The sequence below is a fragment of the Vulpes vulpes genome, chromosome 3 (assembly GCF_048418805.1).
Source record: "Vulpes vulpes isolate BD-2025 chromosome 3, VulVul3, whole genome shotgun sequence".
In the NCBI taxonomy this organism is placed as follows: Eukaryota; Metazoa; Chordata; class Mammalia; order Carnivora; family Canidae; genus Vulpes; species Vulpes vulpes.
Window position 1 is genome coordinate 130,242,036 of NC_132782.1, and position 25,951 is coordinate 130,267,986.

The window sequence follows — 25,951 nt, forward strand, 5'->3', positions numbered from 1 at the left end:
TCTTCAAGAAGCTTATAGTCTGGAGAAGAGAGGAACACATAAAGATATCCTGTTAATACATGATCTCAAGAGGCATTTGGAATTGAGGTAGATGATTGCTACAGTGCTATTCAGTACTATTCAGCTCTAAATTTCCATGCATCTGTGACAAAGCAGAAGCCTGTAGTCAGGTGATGAATGCAGTTCAGGTTTATGAATATATAAGAAAGGAGTATTTGGCAGCAGCCTGGGTGGCTCAGCGGTTTAGTGCCGGCTTCAACCTAGGGTGTGATCCTGGAGAGGAGAAATCGACTCCCACATTGGGCTCCCTGCATGGAGCCTGCTTCTCCCTCTGCCTGTGTCTCTGCCTCTCTCTTTGTGTGTCTCTCATGAATGAATAAATAAAATCTTAAAAAAGAAAGAAAAAGAAAAAAGAAAGAAAGAAAGAAAGAAAAAGAAAGAAAGAAGAAAGAAAGAAAGAAAGAAAGAGAAAGAAAAAGAAAGAAGAAAGAAAAGAAAGAAGGAAGGAAAGAAAAAGAAAGAAAGAAGAAAGAAAGAAAGAAAGAAAAGAAAGAAAGAAAGAAAGAAAGAAAGAAAGAAAGAAAGAAAGAAAGAAAGAAAGAAAGAGAAAGAAAAAGATTTGGCATAAATTGGAAGATCACAGAAGGCATTTTGAAACTGGTTAGTATTAGAGCTACCTATGGTGGCCAGCCTCCCAGATGGTCCCCAGTGATTCTTGCCCCCTGGTCTTCAAGCACTCATGTAGCCTCTGCCTGCATGGAGTCTTGTAGAGGGCGTGGTGGAGGTCACAAACAGCATTGTGGGTCTCACCTCAGTCTCTTGACTCACTCTGGGGGAAGGCAACCCCAAGCCCTGAGGACACTCAAGCAGTCCATGGAGAGGCCCATGGAGAAGAGCTGAAACCCCTGCGCACAGCCAACACCCACTTGCCAGCCAAGTGAGTGAGCCGCCCTGGGAGCAGCTCCTTCAGTCACAGGCAACCTTCAGATCATGCGGCCCTGGTGGACACCGACTACAATCCCATGAGAAACTCTGAGCCAGAATGAAATTCTTGACTCATGGAAACTGTGGGAGACAATAAGTGATTGGTATTGTTTTAAGACACTAAGTTTTGGGGTTAGCAATAAATGATGAACCTAGCACCTATGTTAAGAATACCAGTCCTCTGTTACCCAATCCCATCATCTCCAGACCATTTTCAATTTAGCACCCCAATTTTTTCTGATACCAAAAGTTGATAAGATAATTTTTAAATTATTTTTATATAAAGAAACTTGACAGTCTATTGTTCAATAAATATTATTTAATAAAACAGGCTGTATTTTTAAAAATAAGTGATTTGGAAAAAGGTTTATGGTGTTAAGCAGGATATTAATTTTCTTTCCAGTTCCACTTGATATAATGTCAGTGGCATTTCAACAAGTACTCTTTTCTTCAATTGCTTTCTTTATATGGTGGCATTCTGGCAAGAGGATTTCTTTTCTGTGTGGTAGCATTTCTGAAATAGTTGTATGCGTGTTTCATTGTTTGTTTATTTTCTAAATAGTAGGTTTACCAAAAAAGCTCCCCATTCCAATTTGTAAAATAGTGTACTTCAGCAGAAACCTAGGATGGCTTTGTCAGTGTTTTTAAACACCAGAGAGTTTTAGTTTCTCAGATTCCATTCTCAGTCTAATTCAGTTTGGGGAAGAGTTTGTGTCACCAAAAGTAGATGGCAAGGATGGGATCTGTGTATATGGAAAACTGCTTCTAATAGGTGTAAATTCTATTTAAGCAGACACAGGTGCCCAAGCCAATTAGAGAAAATGGAACCTGGCAGATGGAGAGACACACCACGGTCGGTCCCCCAGGAGCAGGAGTTTTAATCACAGCCCAGTGTGAAGAACACTTAATGGAGATTTGGAGATTATGAGAAACCATTAGCACCTTGTCAACCACAGCAATCAAGAGTGCCTTTTGCTTTAAACCATAGCCTTCTGCGTTCTCCCTAAAACTACAAAAGACCAGTTACTTGGAGCAACTCTGCTTGCTAGGATTTCACTAGCTAGGAGCTCCTTGGATTATAGCAGGAAGAGCAAATGGGACAGTCTAGGGTCCTCACCTTAACTCCTCCACTCCTATAATCTTCTGGTTGGCAGATTGTTCTAAAGAGAGATCTTCATTCTGATACCCTGTACCCACTCATCTCCCCTTCTCCGGTGCCCTGAGTAAACTCAAAAGGACGTCTTTGTGGTTGGGAATGCTGGTTTCAGATGCCAGAGCTGGACACCTCTCCATTCACCTCTCCACACTGAGGCACCCTGGGGTGGAGGCTGGTACCCAGGCTCTGATTGAAGTCAGGACTCTGTCATTTACTATGTGTGTCATCTGGACAAGTTACTTAACCTCTTTGAAGCTAGTTTTTAATCTTTCAACATGCATTCCTTATAATGTCAATGTGAGGATAAAAAAATAATAATAGTTGACAGTAAACACTCCCTATGCACCAGGCATTGTTCCAAGTGTTTTATGAATATTTACATGTTTAATCCTCACAGAAACCTTATATAAAAGGCACTCTCATTAGCCCCATGTTACTGATGAGGAAGCTGAGACACAGAGAGGCTAAGTGACTTCCCCACGGTCATAGAGTTAACAAATGCCAGAGTGAGGCTTCACACCCGGGCAGCCTGAACGCACTGACGATCTCAGTGCCATGCTGCAACGTCTCCATGGAGGCATCAGGCATTATTAATAATATCAGCTATTATTAATCGGCATGTCCTTCCCAACTTGCAAGCTGCTGTCTTAGCCTGGGCCCCACTGCCACTGATGCCACTGGGATATTGGCAGGGTCAGAGGCTCAGTCACCAAGCCCACCACGAAGTGACAGTCTGAGAACTTCCTCCAAGTACTAGCATCTTGAGTTACATCTGACCCTGATGAGCAGATTGTCTGGAGCCATCTGGCAGATTTGAGCACTGGTCACTTGATGTCAGCCAAGCAAGGACTCTTGAGCGGACACGAGCGGGCGGAAAGCCAAGCTCTACCGAGGATCATAGGCAGCTGTTATCAATCAGGCTGGTGGCAGAGGATGTGGAAGTCAGCAGGAGCACTTTTATCCCAGGCTGAACACAGGCTGTCAGCTGGAAACACAGCCCTTGCTCTCGGGTAATTCCTAACTTCCTATTAGAAATAAACAAAAAGCCCGCTCTACTGAATTTCCCACTCAGCTTCACGGCTTGGCAGCCGGTCCCTAATGCCTATCACCTAAGATAGCAAAGACAGCCGCTGGACTAGAACAGAAATGCTGGGAAAGGCCATCCCCTCCCTGACCTCTGCTCCACTGAGCGACTGATCCTGTGGGAATCCAGATGCATCAGGGTTTTCCAGCCTGGAAGGGGACCCGGCTTGGGATGGGGAGGGGTGTTGGGAGAGGAGAGGACTGAGCAGAAAGACAGAGGAAGGAAAGGAGTGCTGAGTGAGCAGCAGGACAAGCCCAGGTACCCCCTCTGGGTTCCTGGTGCCCGGCACATTGCTCACAGACCCAAGGCCCCCCGCTGAGTCCTCTGGGTGGGGGGGGGGGGGGGCCAGTGCCAGCCCTGTGGGCGGTGGTGGGAGGGAGGGCGACATTCTGGCTGGGGATGTAGACACTGTGCTCTGCAGTACTGAAATGGCTGGCCCAGGGCATGGCCCAGGCCCAGGTATAGCACAGGCCCAGGGGCATAGCACAGGCCAGGGGCATAGCACAGGCCGGGGGCATAGCACAGGCCCAGGTGTGTAGCACAGGCTGGGGACATAGCACAGGCCGGGGACATAGCACAGTCTGGGGATGTAGCACAGGCCGGGGGCATAGCACAGGCCCAGGGGTGTAGCACAGGCCGAGGACATAGCACAGGCTGGGGACATAGCACAGGCTGGGGATGTAGCACAGGCTGGGGATGTAGCACAGGCCGGGGACATAGCACAGGCTGGGGACATAGCACAGGCCAGGGACATAGCACAGGCTGGGGACGTAGCACAGGCCGGGGGCATAGCACAGGCCCAGGACGCAGCATAGGCCTGGGGCGTAGCTCATTGCCAGACCCCCTCCCTGTAGCGCACTCTTGGCTTTGTGCTGGTTATGCCCATGACTGTGGGAAACAGTATCTCTGTGAATTTGCTGACTTTCCTGACATGCCACACCTGGCAGCTGTTGTCACTATTTCCTGTAACAATAAGCTGCCTTCCAGGTGCCAGGATACCTGCCTGATATGATTTGACTTGACTTTCCTCCCCAAATGACAATGCCTTCCTATTTATGAATTTGCGCCGCCACCTCACAAGTCTAGGGCTCTCAAGGCTGTTGTTTCAGAAGCTCTTTTCATCCTGCGTGTGCTAAACTCCATTTCAGGACATACAGGGCGGAGTACATAATACGTGAGGCTCAGTGCAAAATGAAAATATGGGCCCCTGGTTCAGAAGTCACTGAGAATCATCAAACGGTGACAGCAGAGCATTAGACGAAGCCTGGGGTCCCCCTGAGCTCCAAGCCTGGTACCATCACATCCGTGAAGCTGGCCCTGCCTGGGCCTAAGAGGCTAAATTTCTATTGGCAAGGTTAACTGAGTCGAAGGTTACACAGTATACATGTTTAGTCATTTTTTTCTTAATTTTTAGAAGACCATAACACTGTATTAAAAGATCCAAGTGTAAACATTTTAGTCATTACTGGATGTATAAAAATATACAGGACACCAAACCTGTACCTAGATACGCATCTAGGTGTGTCGCTTGGTAACACATAACTGTCTTTGATGGCTGCATATCATAGACCTAATTTTCCCCCAACCTCTCACAGGCTCCTCTGTGGCTCTGAAAGCACCTGTCCCAACTGGAGCGGGCATCACCTAAGGATGTGCCAGCTGTCACATAGCCATGCTGATCAGAAGGAACCAGTTCCCAGAAGAAGGAAAGTTCAGCAGTTGTAGAGCTGGAAACCCAGGAACTAGACCTGGGAGCTTACCACGTATGATGAGGAAGAAAGAAGTCCAGTGTTTGACAGGCAGGTCAAGGTTGGGATTGCAGGTTAGAGACAGTGGCACATCTAGACCCACCCGTCTCCTGAATGGAGGTCAGGGAGCCATGTCACCCTCAGAGCAATGAGCCAAAGCCCACCTCCCCCATCCCTCTCCACCCCCTGCCCCATTCTCCTATGGGTCCTATTATCTGGTACTGGCTCCAAGGTTAACCTGTGTAGACTTGAACCCACCCAGTGCCCCCTCGGCTGGTGGGTGATGGAGCTGTACTTAGCCCTCCCTCTGCTGCTGGTCTCAGTGCCAAGGATGAGCTGAGCTGGGAAGGAATGTGCTGAGGCTGAGCAGACCTGGCCGCAGGTCAGAGATGAGTCTCTGCCTGGCACCAGCACCTTCCATGGCCGCTGAGGGTTTCTCTGACAGCATGCCTGTGAGGTCCATCACCAGAGGGCTGGGCAGGCCAGGGCAGACCGGCGGCCAAGCCCAGGAAAGCCAGATGGAAGATGCTGGTGGGGAAAGCGTCAGCTGTGGGAGCATTTATTTGTAGCCATACAGAAGCTGTCCTAGGTCAGCCCAGGGGGTCCAGGGTTAGGGCTAGAGTTGCCAGATAAAATATCTCATGTAATCCTCACACTAAAACATTATTTGGCATTTATCTGAAACTCAAATTTAACCAATATCCTGTATTTTTATTTGGTCAATCTAGCAACCTTAGTTATGACCCTGCAGGTCTATACAGGTTAACCTCAGAGCCAGTGTGGCTAAGGAGGCAGGGACCAGGGCTCTAGAACCTGATTGCCAATTTGCTTAGCCTCCCTGTGCCTCCAGTTTCTCAGCCATAAGGTGGACTAACATTCTTACCACGGTTCTGTGAAGTGCTTAGAGCAGAACACTGGGCACATAGAAGCACTCAATGAAAGTTAACCCTTATTATTTTTTATTTATATAGCTTTGCTCGTTTTGCCTCCTCTTCCTGGGATTTTGTTCCCTCCTATTATCATCTGGAAAAAATCCTTTCATCCTTTAAGATCCAGTTAAGAAGCTGTAGTCTCTTTGAGATCTTCCTGGGCTTCCTCAGGCCCCATTAATTACTGTCTCCTCATCCATTCCCCCATAATTATTGCTTTATGTTCTTTATTCGCACTATCATATTATACTAGGGAATCACAAATATTCTATCTACATACGTGACCTGCCTAAGGGCACCTACCTTTTTGGAGAACTTAATATAATGCCTGGTATGGGGCGCCTGGGTGGCTCAGTTGGTTGAGCATCCAACTCTTGATTTTGGCTCAGTCGTGATCTCGTGGGATCAAGTACTGCATTGGGCTCCATGCTCTGCGCAGAGTCTGCTTGTCCCTCTCCCTCCTCCCATTTGCACTCTCAATCTCTCAAACAAACAAACAAACAAAATCTTTAAAAATATGTATATATAATGCCTGGCATGTTTTGTAGTTAAATTCCTCATTACTATTCCCCATTCCATAAAATTGAATGTTCAATCTATTCGTTTAGAATTGATTTCTTCCCCCCCCCTTTTATTTTTTAAGATTTTATTTATTTGAGAAAGAAAGAGCAAGAGAGTGCAAGTGGGGAGGGGCAGAGGGAGAGAGAAAAAGCAGACTCCTCACTGAGCAGGGAACCTCACATAGGGCTCCATCCCAGAACTCTGGGATCATGACCCGGGTTGAAGGCAGAGGCTTAACTGAATAAGCCACCTAAGGTGCCCCGGATTTTTTTTCTTAATTTAATAATTGTACTATTAATTAGTTCTTCCCACCCCTTCCTACTACTCTCCCTGTTTTCTCTCTCCTAGATTCTTCAAAGTTTCATCACTGTGGTCAGTGTCCGATGACTAGCCTGGATGGATTGTTTTGCATTCCGAATGCCTTATTTGGGAATTAATGCTCACCACCCACTCATAGACATGGCCCTTAATTCTGGTGGGAGGAATGTTCTTCCTCTGCTCTGCCTACAGAATCCATAGGAAGGCTGCCAAGTGCTGTGCTTTGAGTAGATGAGTCCAAGTCCTGTAAAGGAGTTTGGCTCCTATCAGCAGATGCTAGGAGCTTGTCTGGAGTTCCCGGCCAAGGAACATATAGCTACCTTGGACTCAGGACCACTTTATCCAATAAATGGATAAATGAGCCTCCTACAGGCCTATAAAAATTTTTAAGACTTGAAAAATTATACAAACTTTTCAACATAAGGAAAGGAAACTTGTGAAATCAAAATTGATAAATGTTTAAGTAAACACCTATGAAATGTAGCATGACTCCAGCTAGTCAACTGCATCTGAACCCACCTCTTACCTGGTTAAATATGTTTCATGTGACATGAGAGAACATTGTAGTAATTTTTGATATGGAATGTGATCTCCAGAAGTAAAAATGCCTGAGGCTTAGGAGAGACTCAAAATGACCTCGTGCTGCCTGCTAGGTCAGCGCTCCTGGCTTTAAGAGGCATGGACTTGGGGCAGCCCGGGTGGTTCAGCGGTTTAGCGCCGCCTTCAGCCCAGGGCCTGAGCCTAGAAACCTGGGATCCAGTCCTGCGTCGGGCTCCCTGCATGGAGCCTGCTTCTCCCTCTGCCTGTGTCTTTGCCTCTCTCTCTGTATCTCTTATGAATAAGTAAATAAAATCTTTAAAAAATCATACGTATAAAAGTGTTTCTGCAAAGTATAAAGCAGCATATCACAGAAATATTCTGTTAGTAAATATTTCTTAAAAAAAAGAAAAAAGAGGCACGGACTTGAGGAGAAAGAGAAGAGGGCCCTTATCTGGACAGATTAGGATATCATACGGGATGGCAGCAAAATTATCCTGCAGGGCAGGCTTCCTGCACGACAGAACATTTCTGTAGAATGTTTTGGCATTGGATGCTGTGGCCTCAGGCAAGGGTGTCCAGGTCCAGATCACTTCGGACCAAGCCAGAGAGTGTTCTAGAACCTCAGACCACCAAACCTGGAATTCCCATGTTTTTATTTCATCAACAAATACTTGTGGAGCCCTGTCCCTGTGAATGGGACAGGTACAGTGCCTGCCCTCAGGAAGCTATAGTCTGGTTATAAAAACAGACCTTCAGGGCAGCCCAGGCGGCTCAGAGGTTTAGCGCTGCGTTCGGCCCAGGGCCTGATCTTGCAGACCCGGGATCAAGTCCCACTTCAGGCTCCCTGCATGGAGCCTGCTTCTCTCTCTGCCTGTGTCTCTGCCTCTCTTTATCTCTCTTTCTCTCTTTGTCTCTCATGAATTAAAAAAAAAAAAATCTTTAAAAACAGACCTTCAGGGCAGCCCCGGTGGTGCAGTGGTTTGGCGCCGCCTGCAGCCTGGGGTGTGATCCTGGAGACCCGGGATCGAATACCACATCAGGCTCCCTACATGGCTGCTTCTCCCTCTGCCTGTGTCTCTGCCTCTCTCTCTGTGTCTATGAATGAATAAATAAAATCTTAAAAAAAAAAAAAAAAAACAACTACTTCTGAGATGCCTACTAATACTTCTGTCTAGTTGGTATTCAGCAGTTAAAAAATGTTAAAAAAAAAAAAAAAGAACAGACCTTCAGAAAGGATGAACACCTACCATTTGCTTCGACATGGATGGAACTGGAGGGTATTATGCTGAGTGAAATAAGTCAGTCAGAGAAAGACAGTTATCATATGGTTTCACTCCTATGTGGAATATAAGAAACAGTGAAAGGGACCATAAGGGAAGGAAGGGAAACTGAGTGGGAAAAAATTAGAGAGGAAGACAAACCATGAGAGACTCCTGACTCTGGGAAACAAAGGGTGGGCGGATGGGGTGACTGGGTGACAGGCATTAAGGAGGCCACTTGATGGGATGGGACTGGGTGTTATACTATATATTCGCAAATTGAATTTAATAAAATATTTTTTAAAACAGACCTTGAGCAGCTAACTGCCACAGGAAGGAAGGTCACAGGGAGGGAGCTGTGGGTGTTTGGCAGAAAGGCTTATCTGAGGGTCGGGGACTTTCCAGAAGAATTGGCATTTAAGTCGTGATAACTGGTGGCTGAGGAGGAGTGAGCTGGGTGGAAAGCCTTCCATACTGCCCCTGTGCTGCCCTAAACCTGGTACTGGGGTGCCAGGGTTGGGCATCCTGTGTGTGCCCACTCTTCTGAAGCCCCTCCAGATTGACCCAGTCATAACTCTGAACCCCTGTATTGGCTTCCTGATTTGCCCTGAGTTCTGCTGGAATCACAGCTGGCTCTGCCTGTTTCACTGGGGCCCTCCCCAGCTTGGTATCCCAGCCTCTGTGCATGATGGTTGGCTCCTGGGTGGCCCATATAAAGCTGTTAGGCTACCACCACATGTTTACAAGCATCACCCCTGCCCCAGAACACCATGCCCCTGCCTACCCCATCTGACCTCTTCAGAGGTCAGCCCAGGCCAGATCACAACCTTGTGTACCTCCTCTTTGGCCTCTCTGCAGGAGCCACCCTTTTGCATTCCCACCACTTCCCTCTGGCTCATTCCTAAGGTTCAACCATATGTGAGGCAGATCCTCCAGGAATCCTGTGTGTCATAGAGCATTGTTTCCCAAACTAGAGCATCCAATGAACCCTAAAGATATATCCTGCACCCCAGTTTGAAGAACACTATGCTGGAAGATACATGCAGGCACCCCTAGATGACATGATTATATATAACACACAAATGTGTACCTGAATCCATGTTGGCATTTAGTTGTCAGGTGGTCAATCACATGTTACAAAACGTTTATTTTTTTAAGTTAGCATCCAAATGAATAAAAAATAATTCTTACAGAGAATTATTCAGAGGGGTTTTAGACCCCACTTTGAAACATATAGCCTCAGGGTATAGAAAACACCACACCTTTCTGGGCCTCAAGTTTTCCCATCTCAGAAATGGGTTTACACTGCCCATGTCTTACACACCTCCCAAATACTCTATCAATTATATGATGTCCATAAAACACTTGCTTTTTAAGGGAAGGGACAGACATGTTACAGAAGTAGCAGGAGGAGCTCACACAGGCCAGGAGGGTGGAGTGCAGAGCCTGGAAGACACACCTGCACACTGGGGGGAGGGGAGGGTTGGATGACAAGGATGGCTTGGCACCTAGGTGGTGGCACGGGACTGAGCCAGGGCCCTGGGCCTGTCATTGGTGCATGAGTGAGCTGCCAGGTGGGACGTGAGAGCTCATAGGCCTCCAGGAAGTCATCTCCTCCTCTGCCTTTATTAGGGGAGGGCTGTCCTCTCCCTATAAAACACTTTCAACTCCACCTGAAGATACCAGGTAATTACTAATGTGTTATTATTATTTGTCTTTGTCCTGTCTGCCAGCTGACAGAGGCAGGCACCCTGTTCACCTCAGTAATCTCCAGCTTTCCCCTCTAATAGAGACCCAGCTTCTTGTAGAAATTTTCAGGAGAAAACCCACAGGTTCTACTCCTCCCAGATGGGATTTTTTTTTTTTTAAAGATTTATTTATTTATTCATGAGAGACACAGAGAGAGAGGCAGAGACACAGGCAGAGGGAGAAGCAGGCTCTTCACAGGGAGCCCGATGTGGGACTCGATCCCAGATCCTGGGATCATGACCTGAGCCAAAGGCAGGAGCCCAAGATGGGATTTTGGTTTTAAGCTCTGCTTTTCTGTTAACTTGTCTGTGTGGCCTAATGCTTGAAAGAAAAAGAAACATTATCTGAGTAATGTTGGCACTTAGTTGCGATGAAAGGCACAACATTGTTGGGACACCTGGGTGGCTCAGTGGTTGAGCAACTGCCTTTGGCTCAGGTCCTGGGATCGAGTCCTGCACTGAGCTCCCCACAGGGAGCCTGGTTCTCCCTCTGCCTGTGTCTCTGCCTCTCTCTGTGTCTCTCATGAATAAATAAAATCTTCTTTAAAAAAAGAAATTTAAATATCTCCATTTTAGATTCCTTAGAACCATAAATTGCTTTTCTGTTTTGTTTTGTTTTGTTTTTTAAAGACCATCACATAGTGGTGATGTGATGCTTCTGAGATGCTTCATAGGAGAGAATCAACCTCTGATGAAATTGAGTCTCCTTGTCTCTCTGGTAGAAATCCCCTTTATAAACACAGCGGGGGGAAATAATAAAATAAAATAAAATAAAATAAAATAAAATAAAATAAAATAAAATAAAATAAAATAAAATAAAATAAAAAAATAAAATAAAATAAACACAGCGGGAATCTAGGGTTTTCATCTCACCCAAAACCCTCCTCCAAATGGGAAGTTGGGTGAGTCTGGCTAACTGGGCTGGCGGGGACCCTGCAGGGCCATTGCAGGTAGAGGGGTATCTCATTTGGTGCCTGGATCCTTGGAGACTTTTTTAAAACCAGCCTAGAACCTAGAGTCTAGTCAAGATCATATTCCCAAATTCCTTTCCCATGAAGACCTGGTAAAATGCTGCAGCGGTCTCAGTTTCTTCATTCATGTGCTGCTTTTCAGGGGCCTCACATCCTTACCCCAGGGACAGAAGCTTTGGGGTGCAGCGCAAGCACTTCTCCCTCTGCAGCTACTGCTTGGGTGTATAGCGCATGTTTGTTTCAAGGGGGTCTTGTTGCTGGGGGTCTGACGGGGGGGGGGGGGCGGCTGGGCAGCGCCAGTCTGTATCCAGAGATTCTGGAGCTGTTGCCCAAGGAGCAGTCAGACAGGAGGGGAAGGGAGGCCTCTTTATTTCCTCGTGGACATTTGCTGGGGTGCAAGGTCTTGCAGCAGATGATGTGGCTGAAGGACAGTGGAGGCTCCTGGGGGTGGAGGGAGCAAGAGGAGGTCTGGAGGGGGACAGAGGCAGCCTGGCCATCACAAGGGCACAAGAGAGCTAGACACTCTTCTAGCTCCACGGCCACTGCCCAAGTCACGCTGTTCAGCGCAGGTCTTTCCCATCAGGTCTTCCTTTCCAGTCCTCCTCCGCTGCCCACTCGCACCTCTCATCACAGATTCTTCTGTCCCCAGGGCTTCATGGGCAAGCACCCCTGGCACCCGGCTCATAGTTTAGGAACAGGTCCTACCCCCAGGGCCCTTCCCCAGGCCATCCCCCCCACCCCAAATAATTTTGGCTTCCTACTGTGAAGCTGGTTCTGTGACCTTTCTTTTCCAGAAATATGCTAATTGGTTTTCTTCCCTTGTCTCTTTCTCCCCCTTCCTGGAGGGTAGCTACCTCGGGACCTGCGGACATTAGGAAGAAGCTACCTGCCAGGTGTTTCCTGGGCTTGACAGGTGTGCCCGCAGGCCCACCCCCCGGGCTCTGGTGTCACAGTCCTCCACGCCTACCTGGCCAGAAGAGGTGGGGTGGGTGGGGCCCTGCCTCCTGGCCTCCTGAAGCAGCAGCCTTGGAGCACTGGGCCCCCACCCCCTGCTCCCCTGGGGCCCAGGGTGTTACCCCTGAGAGGGCTGTTTGTGAAGAGACCTGGAAGTTAATACCGCCTACACTTGACCTGAGGAGTAGAGTGTGGGTTTTGGAACTTCTTGGGAAGCGTTGGGTCATTCGCTGTGTCAATGGGAGAGAAAATTGCTTGGATTCAAGTAGCGATGTTTTAATATCTGCTCTTTATTTATGTAAGACACGGGCTTCCCACTGTTGTCATCTCGTTTTGGACGTGTTTTTATAGCAGAGTGCTTGACCTCACACCTCCTTACTTTCTCACCTCCCCACCACCCCCGCCCTCTCTGCAATAAAAGAGGCCCATCAGAGGACCCAGGAGGCCCAGAGGCTTTTCCGGGGCATGGAAGTGATATTGTACCTCTCCAGATTTTGAAGAAAACAGAATAGATTTAGATTTATGGAAAAGTTACAAAGATAGAATGGAATTCCCATATACCCCTCACCTGGTTTCCTCTGTTAACATCTGACATCACTAGGGGACATCTGTCACGCCAAGGAACCAAACTGGTACATTATTATTAAGTAAATTCCACCTTTTATGCAGATTTCACTAGTTTTCCTCCTACAAAGCCCTTTCTGTTCTAGAACCCCATCCCCACCCCCCTGAGGGTACCACATTGTATTTACTTGTCCTTAGTCTCCTCTGGCCTGTGGAAGTTTCTGACTTCCCTTGTTTAAAAAACTTGGGCACTTTTGAGAAATACTGCTCAGGTATTTTTTGGAATGTCCCCCAATCTGCATTTGCCTGATGCTTTTGCCATGGTTGGACTAAGGTTATAAGTTTGGGGAAGGAAGACCACAGAAGTGAAGTACCATTCTCATCATGATATGTCAAGAGTACACATCACCGACATAACTCATCACTGATGTGAACTGTCATATCACTGTCCCCTCTTTCCATACTGCACTCTGGAAAATAAGCCCACTCTCAGGGGAGGTGGAGGAAAAAGCTAAGCTCCACCTGTGAAGGAGGGAGATCACTTAAATTATTTGGAGAGATCCCAGAGATGTTTTTGATTTTGTTTTTGTTGTTGTTGTTGTTGTTTTTTAAGATTTTATTTATTCATTAGAAACACAGAGAGAGAGGCAGAGACACAGGCAGAGGGAGAAGCAGACTCCCTGCAGGGAGCCTAATGTGGGACTCTATCTAGGACCCCAGGATCACGCCCTGAGCCCAAGGCAGAGGCTCAACTACTGAGCCACCCAGATGCTCCCCAGAGATGTTTTTAAAGGAAGCCAGAAGTACCCTCGAACACTTACTAGAGGGGATCCCTGGGTGGCACAGTGGTTTAGCGCCTGCCTTTGGCCCAGGGTGCGATCCTAGAGACCTGGGATCGAGTCCCACGTCGGGCTCCTGGTGCATGGAGCCTGCTTCTCCCTCTGCCTGTGTCTCTGCCTCTCTCTCTCTGTGTGACTATCATAAAAAAAAAAAAAAATAAAAAATAAAAAAAAAAAGGAACACTTACTAGAAGGCCAGTGGTACTTGATGCATGGATTTTGCAGGGCTGGTGTCACAGAGACTGTTTAGCAACTGTTCATAAGTCCGAAAATGTGTATTAGACTGAAAGGCTATTTCCATGCAAGCTGATGCACCCCTATTTCCCTATTTTAGGACCAAGGGTCTCATTTCCCCAGATCCTAGGAGTGGTGGCTTCTCCCAGACATTGCTTGCCTCTGAAGAGAACTACCTTCCCACGGGGTCCCCCACATCCATGACTGGTTAATACAGGTGCTGGGGTCTGGCTCCCTGGCCTCAGTGGTAGACAGTTCTGAAAGGCCGTGCCAGCATCAGGGCTTCTGGATAGGCTGAGGCCTCTGTGACAACCGCGTCTCAGTTCCTCTCTCCCCCTGCCGGGTGCTGAAGGCCTGTTGCAGTAATTAAGACTGAATCTAGACCCCAGGCATTGCAGACGAGGATTACATGCAATTCAATGATATCTTTGCGCTCCCACTGTCTGCTCAGTGCTAGGAACCAATGAAGCAGCGATCACAAGTGTGATGAGAACGAGAAGGAAAGTTTGAAGTGTTGTCGGGGGAGTTCACTTAGAGGGCATCAATGAAGGCCTCTCTGTGAGGATATGTTACAGCTGAGATGGGAGGCATGAGCTGGAGGGAACCACGTGTATGGGAGGCAGGGAGGCTGGGAGGTGGAAGGTTTCCTGAAGAAAAGCTCACCAGGCAGAGAGAACAGTATGCACGTCAAAAACAAACCAGTGTCAAGAGAGACATCTGGAAGAACTGAAAGAAGGCCAGGATGTCTGGAACTGAGCAGTATATATATATATATATATATATATATATATATATATATATATAGAAATAAAAGTTTGTTTCCTGGAAAAAATCACATGATAATTTAGTCATGTGGAATAGTTCTACTTCCTTAAAATGAGCTTGTTCTATAGACTTTAACACATAAAGTTCAGTGATTTTTTAATAATAAATTTACAGCTCAGATATTCTGCTAAATTTATGTAAAACATACATAAATCTCAAGTGTTTCAAAAATTAAATGCTAAGCCCAAAAATGTGTATTAGACTGAAAAGCTATTTCCGTGCAAGCTGATGCACCCCTATTTCCCTATTTTAGGACCAAGGGTCTCATTTCCCCAGATCCTAGGAGTGGTGGCTTCTCCCAGACATTGCTTGCCTCTGAAGAGAACTACCTTCCCACGGGGTCCCCCACATCCATGACTGGTTAATATAGGTGCTGGGGTCTGGCTCCCTGGCCTCAGTGGTAGACAGTTCTGAAAGGCCATGCCAGCATCAGGGCTTCTGGATAGGCTGAGGCCTCTGTGACAACCGCGTCTCAGTTCCTCTCTCCCCCTGTCCAATCCCACCTCTCTTATAACCCTGCAGGCATCATTTCTGAGAGAATTCTCCAATAAACTACCTGTATGCAAATCTCTGCTTTTGAAGCTGTTTTTTGGGGAAGTTGACCTATAACAGGTCTATACCGTTGGTTAGATAGGGCTGCTAATGCAAATTACCATAAACTGAGTGGCTTAAAACAGTAGAAATTTATTCTCTCTCAGTTCTGGAGGCCAGAAGTTCACAATCTAGGTGTCAGCAGGGCCACACTCCCTACAGAGGCTCTTGGGGAGAATCTTTTCTTCTGCTTCTGGTGACTGCCTGACTCCAGTCTCTACCTCCGTCTTCACATGCCTATCTACCCATGTCTATTTAGCTCTTTTCTCCTCTTCTAAGGACTTATCATTGGTTTCAGGGCCCACACTAATCCAGGATAAGCACCTCTTGAGATCCATAACTTAATTACATCTACAAAGACCCTTTTTCCAAATAATGATAATATCTAAAGGTTCTGGGTGGGCACAACTTTTGGGAGACCACACTCAAACCACTACACACACTCAAATATTAAAAATGTTATACCCTAGGATGGGAACTTATCTATAGATGATTTAAATTTTCTTCTTTGTACTTTTTTATTTCAAATTTTGTACAGTGAATGTGTATTACTTTTGCAAGAGTAATTGTTTCTTAAGTTGGTAGTTTGACCTAGAGTGTACAGTCTGAATTAAAATGTATCTGCTCTCTGAATAGAGGGTAAGAGTTAGTGACCACAGATATGCTGAAATACTGTCCCATTATAAAACTCTTAGACCCTGAATTCTTTTTTTTTTTAAGATTTATTTATTTGAGGGAGAGAGAGAGAGAGAGAGAGCACATGAGCAAGGGGGAAGAGCAGAGGGAGAGAATCTCTAGCTGCCTCCCCACTGAGCACAGAGCTAATGCAAGGCTTGATCTCACATCCCTTAAGATCATAACTTGAGTTAAAATCATGAGTCAGGGGCACCTGGGTGGCTCAGATGGTTGAACATCTGCCTTTGGCTCAGGTTGTGGTCTCCGGGTCCTGGGATCGAGCCCCACATGGGGCTCCCAGCTCAGCGGGGAGTCTGCTTCTCCTTCTCCCTCTGCCTCCTGGCCTCACTCGTGTGCTCTCTCTCTTTCTCTCTCTCTCTCTCAAATGAATAAATAAAAATCTTAAAAAGAAACCAGACAAACAAAATTGTGAGTCGGATGCCTGGCCGACCATGCCACTCAGGTGCCCCTAGATCCTGAATTCTTAAATGAAGTATAATTTTGAAGACGTTGCTAGGCTTACAGGAAGTATGGTGACTAAGTTCTCTTCCAACCTTTTCTCCCCAGAATATGGAAGATGAATCCAAAATTGCATCCAGGAGTAAAAGTCAACCTGCGAATAAGTGTCAATATGGGAGCCAGTCTGGGCATGGGAGCCGTGATCCAGTAGCAAGGTAAGGCGGCCACATTGAACCCAAGAAACTCTTAAGGGGCTTAAATGGTCCCAGATTAATAGCATCACTCTGAATCTAGACAGAAACAAATGCAAATTATCTACTTGCCTCATCCCCCCAAATAAATTCTTAACAGATTGAAGAATTAAATGTAAAAGCAAAACTTTAAAACTTTTAGAAAAAATACTGGAGAATCTATTTATGAGTTCCGGGGGTGGGGGGGGGGAAGCATCCTTAAATAAGACATAGTACTAATCCTAAAAGAAAAGATTAATGAATGAAACTACATTAAAATTATTATACCATAGGGACACCTGGGTGGCTCAGTGGTTGAGAGTCTGCCTTTGGCTCCAGGGGTGATCCTGGGGTTCTGGGATTGAGTCCCACATCAGGCTCCCCAGAGGAAGTCTGCTTCTCCCTCTGTCTGTGTTTCTGCCTCTTTCTCTCTCTCTGTGTCTCATGAATAAATAAATAAAATCTTAAAAAAAATAAAATTATTACACCATAAAGAAAATTAAAAGACAAACTCCAAACTGGGAGAAATGCATATAATCAACAAAGGATTGGTTTCCAGAATATATAAAGGATTCCTATAAATCTAAAAGAAAAAGACAAACAATCCAAGGGGTTAAATGAGCAAGAGATAAAACAGGCATTTCACACACACAGAAAAAAAAACCCACACAAATGTTTGGTAAACACATGGGAAGATTCTCAGCTTCATCAGTGAAGGAAATACAGGGCAGGCCGGACCATTTTAAGACCATCACAGGCCCAACTTATGCTTATTTTTGAAGGCTTCATCTAATATTTCACATGCTATAATGCAACCATATCCCACATTCAGCCCATTTACTCAATATGTATTTTTTGAGTACCTACCAGGTGCCAGGAAATGTTCTGTGCACTTGGAACATATTGGTGAACAATATTCACCAATATTGGTGAACAAGTGTGGTTAAAATCTCTGCGCTCATGGAGTTTACATCAGGTGCGACGTAGATAGCAAGCATGAAGAGGTAACTATATGTCGTAGTGTTGCCAGGAGGCAATGAGTGTCATGGGATAGAGAGGAAGAGTCATGTGGGGGGAGAAGAGGGTGGTAGGATAGAAAGCTGCGGGCTGGTATTTAAACAAGGTAGGTCTCATAGTGTCTCCCTTGCTTGTCAGTTCCCTTGAGCCCTTCAGGATGTTGCTTTCAGCTTGGAGGGCTTGCTCCTCTCAGAGATATTTGCAGGTGGGATGTGGGGAAACATTCTTGAGAACACCCCCAGCCCCAGCAGGAGGTACCCTCCAGTAGAGAAGGCAGGTCAGGGGTAGGAGAGACACTCCAGTGGAATATGTGAGGCAGAGGGGAACTTCTATCTCTTTTCTGCTATCCTCTCCTACAGCTCATCCCAGAATAGGGGCCACCTCTCAAAAAATCCATTAGAAAAAACTTTTCAGAGGAGAGTGTCTGTCCTCTGCCACTGGAGCTGGGGGGCAGGAGGGGCCTTGGGGTTGCTCATACTGGATAACCAATTATGTAGATGCAGCCTCACCATGCCAGCAGGAAGCATGAAATGTGATGGCTTGATGCACTTCCTTGGACAAGGAAGAATTGAAGGCAGCTCTCTGAATTCTGCAGGCTCTGCTTACAGGTACAAGTTGGATGGGGGTCTATCTCCTGGGAGTTTCTAAACAATCCAACAAACAAGGTCTCCCGCGGGTATATTGATCTGTGGTTAGTGTTGGCCAAGTGGGAGCAGCCTAGAAGGTGCTATTGGCCAGTAATGGACACAGACCTCAGAAGACCACTTATGATGAGACCGTTGGGATGACAATTCTTTCCTGTAGGCCCCCAGCCATCAGCAGCTGGCATCTTAACTCAAGGGGCCCCCTACTCTCCTTTCTAGGGCTTCTTTTATGTCTCACTTTGCCTGATATCCTCAAGCACTGTCCAAGCCCCAATGGGATCAATCTCTGGCCCTTGTTAATCATTTTATTGCCATCCAATTGGTTTGCCCAAAGCCCCTTTTGCCCTGGACAGAGAGCCGGCCCTTTTTTCTAGGTCTGCAGGGACAGAGGCCCTGCCGTGAAGTCCCCAGAGGGAGGTAGCCAAGTGGCTTCTTTTTCACACTGGAATGCAACTTCACTTTCCAATTAGAGACCACACAGGATGAAAAATGTGAGCAAGGCAGCCTTTCCAGCATGAAAACCCACCAGCCTTTACCAGGAAGAGCAGTCGGGGGGCCTGCCTTCCAGTCCCACCTGTTTAAAACTCCCAGCCTCCTTCACTGGCTATCATGTAGGCCTCATTTTCCTTTACCTGTCCCCGGTCCAAAATTGAGATTCTATCTCTGGGACAGGTTGTTTCTCTGGGCATGTCCAGTCCCTACAGTCCACCTCCCAAGGCTTGTTTTCTTTTGGCTTGTGTGGCAGAGAAAGATGTCTCAGGCTTTTGAGACAAAAATAAAATTCAAACAAACTAAAACCAAGCAGGAAATCCACATCCTTCGTTAAAGATAGGCGCTCCTCCCTGGGACCCAGGGCAGGAGGTTAACGAAAGGCCCGCGAAGTCCTGAAAGGGACAAAGGTCTCAGCTACAACAGTGGAGCCATATGCATTCCTGATCCCAGGGCAGGGACCAGGGGCCACCCCACATGTCACTTCCTGGCCATGCCGAGGGCCCGGGCCCAGTGGCCTTCCCCTACGGGAATGGAGAAGGTCTGTCACCACCTGAGGTGTCCCTTCGCCTCCCTCTTGATGGGGCAGCTGGGCTATGTTTTTCTATTTCCATTCTCCCTGCAAGGTCAACTTTCAGGGCAAATATCTAGCACTCTGCTGAGAGCATCATGTTTCCAGAAGCCCCTTGTTCCCAGGGCCAAGTGAGTGTTCGGTGGGAAACTGTGTCTTTCCAGTCACACGTTGGGGCTGCCCCTGGCCCTGGGGTCTGTTGGTTTCTTTCTCTCTTCCCTGCCTCCTGAGATCTTGCCTGGGAGCTTAAAGATGTGCCCAGAGCCTCCGATGGCGGCTGCCTCTTTGTTCCTTGGGCAGTGACCTTTATTGACATAATCTCAAACCCCGCCCCCCAGCCTCTTGAATCCCCCATTCTTTCCCTCTTTCTGGTTGGAGTGAAGGATTTTACTCTCAGGGGCCTAATCCTGTCGCTCTCTGGTGTGTGACTAATTCTCCCCTCCCCCTCGGCTCCTGGCAAAGATGAAGGGGCCTATTTGCCGGACTAGGGGGTCTGCGCCCCTTGTCGGCAATCAAAGCACAGACACATTCCTCTGGGTGATTTCCTGCCCTGAAAATCCAACCCTGGAACACAGGCCTCCTCTGTTCCCTCCTGGCCACCAGGCACTGGGACCCGGACTTGGGGAGGGGGTGGTGTTGGTAGGATTTATGATATAGAAAGTAATAAGTCACCCTTCCAACCTGCCAGTGTCTAGTGTGAAAGCAAGTTGTATTGTTGTTCAGACAATATGACTCCCTGGAAAAGAAATAGTGTCCCCCTAAGAGCCGAATGGTTCTCCGGTGGCCACCCGTGGCGGAGGCTGCGTGAAGGTAACCCAGCAAAGGATGGAGGCTTCCTATCCTCAAAGCACCCCACACACCCCGGCGAGTCGGCTTCAGCTGCCTGATTTCTGAAGTTAAAAAGCACATAATTATGGTATTGTTTGGCTGCCAAGAATTCTGGGTTAATCTCAGTTTTATTTTGACTGCTACCTAAAATAGCTTGTCCCTGAGGACAGCAGCAAAGGCCAGGAGGCCAGAAAAAAGAAAGGCAGGCCTGAGATCTAAGCTGGCCCTCATTTGGGGTCCCAAACTAGGGTGGCTCATGAGTCCATGGGATCAGGCCCTTGGAGCCAAGGTCACCCCATACCCCCATCCACTAGAGAGCTTTTCCTTCAACACTGGCCTAGGGCTGTCCTCTCCCTCACGGAAACAACAGTCACAGCCAGTCCCCAGCGCCTTCTCTGTTCCCGCACACATTTGGGGTAGTCCCTGAAAGGGCTTAGAGTTCTGCTTCTGCGATCCAAGGAAGACAGGACAAATACTAAGAGCTGACATCCGGAGCACTCGTTACCCGGCAGACTCGGGTCTAAGTGCTCCCCTGTGCAGGAACTCCTTCCGTCCCCATAAATCCTCGTGGTGGGTCCTTTTGCTATCTTCTAACACGCTCAGAGCCACACAGCTGGTAGGTGGTAGAGGCGGTACTGGTGCCCAAGGAATCCTTGTTCCAAGGACGGCCCCCTTCCTGCTTTACTACGCTCCATTCTCGGAAGCTGAGTGATCACTGGACTCAAAAGTTCGGAAAGAACAGCTGCTGTCGGGGGAGAGGTGCATTCAGTTCCTCGGTGGAGGCCACCAGAAGAACGGGCCCAGTGAGTGGGGTTTCTCCTTCTCAGAGCACATAGGGAAGCCTCGCCTTAGGTATTCTCCATCACCCTCAGATCAACACTTACTGAGGGACCACTTTGTTCTGAAGGTCTCTGACCCACTGGGCTGTAGATTTCTACCCAAATCTCAGTGCTGTTAAAAGGAGAATCACAATAGGAGGCCATGTGTGCCCTTATAGAGGAATGCTTCCTGTGTGTAGTCAAGGAGGGCTCCTCGGGGGAGGGGACTTTTAGGATTCTGAGCCAAAGGCCCTGGGCTCCAGTCTGAAGGGCATGGCCGGAACTGAGTAACCACCCCCTTTCCCCTCACCACTGGCCCCCACTGTGCTGACTTCAGAGGAGCCTCCTCTACCCTTCCTTCCTGCCCCACCTACATGCCTATGAAATTTTTCCAGCCTGAGGCATCCTTGAACTTCTAAGGCTTCCCAAGCTGCCAGTCCAGCTACTGCCAGGGGCTGCTATCTGTGTACGCTAACCACGGCTTAGCATGGCCTCCGCCAGCAGCGCCCATGGAGTTGGCTCAGGCTCTTCGCAGCTGCTCAGCACCCTGATGCAGGCATGTGGCAGGGCGGGCAGGCACCCCAAGAGTCCAGGGGCAGGCACAGAGCACTTGGGTTCATTTTTTTTCTTCTCCTAAGTGAGAAAAGGCTCCCAGGACCAGTAATGTGGCATCGAGTAGGGGTGTGTTTCTTTTGTTCCTCAGAATGTTCTCTTTCTACCTTGTCTTGCTGTTGTTCATTTCTTTTAAAAGAAGTGATTCTGAGTTCCTCTCATTGGAAAACAAAAGCAGAAACAACCAAAGGCAGGTAGAAGTTTTATGATCTTTGCCTATGAGTGGCAGGAGCGACTCCGGCAGTGACTTTGGTTCTCTATCAGGCACTGTGGCCGAGGGAGGGGACCGGGGGCCTAAAGGCACTGCCCTCCAGGGAAGGCAGGCATGGTTGAAGGGGGTTCATTATGAATAACAGAAGACACTCCTTTTACCCCACCACTCAGAAATCCCAAAGGTTCGAAGAGCTCTGTGCCAGGATGAAGGATGAAGGCCAAGTATATATTTCTTATTATAACACAGTATCACAGGAGATCTTTCCCAGGGGTACAAGGGCTCACAGATAAAGAGATGTAGTTTTTTTTTTTTTTTTTAAGATTTTATTTATTCATTCATTCATGAGAGAGAGAGAGAGAGGCAGAGACATAGGCAGAGGGAGAAGCAGGAGCTCAGTGTGGGACTCAATCTTGGGACCCTGGGATTGCAACCTGAGCCAAAGGCAGATGCTCATGCAGATGCTCAAACACAGCCACCTAGGTGCCCCAAGATGTAGCTTTTATACATGAGCTGACTATCACAGTGCCTGGTACTTAGTGGGCTTACCAAAACAAGAAGAGCTGTTATCATTATTTAGTATTTGGGGAATGAATGAGTCATTTGAAGGGTGGAGTGAATGGCAAAGGGTGTGGGTAGATGAGAGAGAAAAGATAGTGAGGGAGGCAGCCTCCAGTGATCCCACCCCTGGTATTCCCCTTGGGTAGCCCTCTCCTCTGTTGTTCCACAGTTGATCTGTGTGGACCAATAGAATACAGCCTTGCTGCAAGTGGGCCTATGGAGGCTCACGTGGTGAAGAGCTGAAGCCTCCAGCCAAGAGCCATTAAAGAACCAAAGATTTGCCAGCTGCCACATGAGTGAGCTTGGAAGCAAGCCTTCCCACCCCAGTCAAACCTTCCCATGTCTGCAGCCCCTGCCAACATCTTGACCCCAACCTTACGGGAGACCTTGAGCCAGAACCACCCAGCTGAGCCCCTTCCCAGCTGTGACCTTCAGAAACCATACAAAATAATAAAAGTTTGTTTTAAGCTGCTATGTTTTATTGTGACTTGTTGCACAGTAATAGAGAATTAATACAGGCAGTGTGGTGGAAGCTACTGGTGCCCCTTGGCCTATCTGTAGAGTACCCTCAGCTTTGGTCAGCTCCCTTAAATGCTGTATTGATTAGCTGTTGCTACATAGCAGACCGCCCCCAATTTAGCAGTATAAAGTAACAACAGCTCTTTAGTTTATGATTGTGAGCTCAGCAACTTAGGGTGAGTGGTCCTTCTGGGCTAGGCTGGGCTGGGCTCAATAGGGCATGTGTCTGTAGTGAGCTGGCAAGTTGACTGGGGGCTGGTTGACCCGAAAGTGCTGAGCTAGGTGATTCATCTCTGCTCCCGGTGGTCTCTCAGCCTTTAGCAACCTAGCGTGGTCTCATTCACACGGTGGCAGCACGGTTCGAATCGTGTAGAGCAGATGCTGTAAGGTCTTTGGGGACCTAGGCCAAGAGTTCTCACGACTCTGCAAGCTTTGTATGCTATTTGTCGAAAGACAAGTCTAAATTCGAGTAGAGAAGTAGAATCCACCTCTTGATGGAAAGAGCTGCAAGGCACGGCAGACGTTTTTATGATCTGTCCAGAACCTCTGTAGTTTCTACCTCAAGCACCTGGACCTCCATGCCTGGGTGTTCTTTGGTCTTGAGAGTGTTTTCAGCCCTTGCATGAGGCTGATGAGAAGGGCCACAGAGGCAACGCTCTCAGGTCAACCTACAACCGTGAGAAAGGAAGCTGGTGAACAAATCTCCCAGGCTCCTTGCCCTGGTCATAGAATTCTAAGGTGTGTCCACCCAGTCTCTCAGAGGGACCCTGGGGGATTGAACCCATAGTATCCCAAGCAGTCAACATCTCCTCATGCACCCCTTATCAGCACCCCTTCCTTCCTTGTCTCTCATGCCCCCACCGCCTTCCCAGGCTTTGGGGATGGCTTCCCTGTAGCAATCGCATACTTGCACCCACACCCTTATGGAAGGGCCTGCCTCTGGGGGATCCTACTCTAAGATGGGTAGGCAGGAGTTAGATCACCCCTGGTGTCACAGGCTACCCTAACAAATTCTAACTTACTCTGTGAACTAATACCATATCACTGACTACCCCCCCCGCCCCCCCGCTGCCCCCCCCCCCCCCCAGACCAGTGCTCTTAAGTTAGTTCTACATTGTAAGTTAGTTCTACATTGTTTCAAGCTCTGGGTGTAAAACTATGTAGAACTTTAAAAAAAACCTTTCCTCATTTATCTTTGAGTAAGTAATATACACACGTTCAAAATTAGAAAGCCACAAAAGGTCAAATCTATTTTTATAGCCATTTTCATTACCAAAGGAGCATGTAAATAGCCATTGTTTCCAGAGTGTTTTAAGCCAGGGTAGGGTCTGACTCCTGGCCCTTCCCCCTCCAGCAGCCTGAAAGGGGGGGCGGGGGGGGGCTCTTTCTACATCCCCCTGCCTGCAGACTTCTGCTTAAAGTAAAGCAGTTGTCCTGCTGCAGAAGGATGCTGACATTCTGGGCCCAAAGGAAACGGGGCAGTGTTGGCAGACGTCAACATCCTTGGCGGATGCCATCTTTCCTTCCTCAGGACAGATAATTGTCAGTTGACCGAGCTCTACCCAAATGCATTCATGTTTGTGGCTTGTTCTGACAGAAATTTTAAAAGTGCACCACTAAGGCCGAGCCTGCAGCTTTTATCTGCTAGCTGGAGAGGGGAAGAGATAGTGATTCCTGACACCCCAGGTCTTTCAATGTCCCCCAAAGAGCTTCCATCTGTCCACAATGTGGAGAAGTACAATCCAGTTAATTGCCCTGGTTCGACCAAACCATCGCATTTATTTAAATCAATCAAGCCGGGTAATAGTTTTTGAGTGTCTGCTGTGGGCCAGCTCTGGCCTCAGCCCTCTGAGGTATTTAAGTCACAGTGAGCCAGCTCAGGCCCTCAGGGAGGACTGGTGAGGCCGCAGGTCTGCTGGCTCTGAAACCAAGCAGGTATTTGGAGAACACAGCAGGCCCCAGCCCCCACCAGCTGAGGAGATCTTGGGCAACTTGGCTTCTCTCCAGAGCCTCCATTTCCTCACCTTTAAAATGATCCCCCCTGTTGCACCGGGGTGCGTGGAAATCCCAAAGATAGTGCTTTGTTTCCTTCCCTTTTCCCTTGAGGAACTTAGAACCTAGCCAAGAAAAGAAGACACAGGTGAAAGGATAAGCTATCTCCGAGAGATCATCAACAGTTCAAAATAAAACAAAGAGAAAAGAAAATGAAGGAAAAGAAGTCAAGAGAGATACACACAGGGGTGATGAATTGACAAAGGTATTAGTCTGCAAGGGCGGCCTTGACAGTGTACCTCAGACTGGGTGGCTTCAACAACGGAAATGAACTTTTCTCACGGTTCTGGAGACTGGGAATCCAAGAGTAGAGCATCAGCAGGGTTGGTTTCATCTGAGGTCTCTCTTCTTGGTTTGTACGTGGCTGTCTTCTCCCTGTGTCTGTATCTTCATTTTTCCCACTTACAAGGACACCAGTCATACTGGGTGAAGGCTCACTTGTATGACTTCATTTTACCTTAATTACATCTTTAAAGGCCTTATCTCCATGGGGCGCCTGGATGGCTCCGTCAGTTAAGCATCTGCCTTTGGCTCAGGTCATGATCCCAGGGTCCTGGGATAGAGCCCCGCATCGGGCTCCCTGCCCAGTGGGGAGTCTGCTTCTCCCTCTGTCCTTACCCCTGCTTGTGCTCACTCTCCATCTAATAAATAAACAAGATCTTTTTAAAACAAGGTTTTAAAATGTATTTTAGAGAGATAGAGCATGTGAAGGGGCAGAGGGGAGGGAGGAAGGAGAATATCAAGCAGACTTCCCACTGAGCACGGAGCCTAATGCAGAATTTGATCTCAGGACCCTGCGGTCTTTTTTTTTTTTTTTTTTTTTTTTAAGATTTTATTTATTTATTTGAGAGACAGAAGAGAGATCATAGAAGGAGAGGGAGATGCAGACTCCCCACTGAGTGCAGAGCCTGCCATGGGGCTTAATGGATGCCAGTGATTGTGCTCAAGGGACCTGGGCAT

At 47.6% G+C, this 25,951-nt stretch overlaps 1 protein-coding gene across 10 annotated transcripts in view; it reads left to right on the plus strand.

Annotated features, from left to right (window-relative positions):
* BCAR3 (BCAR3 adaptor protein, NSP family member) overlaps positions 1-25,951 on the plus strand; it is a 242,911-nt gene that overhangs the window by 72,872 nt on the left and 144,088 nt on the right. For all 10 annotated transcript variants that reach the window (XM_072754584.1, XM_072754585.1, XM_072754582.1 and 7 more), the window contains one exon: positions 16,548-16,654. The gene's annotated coding sequence lies outside the window, so the exon portion shown is untranslated. The remainder of the gene's footprint in view (positions 1-16,547; positions 16,655-25,951) is intronic.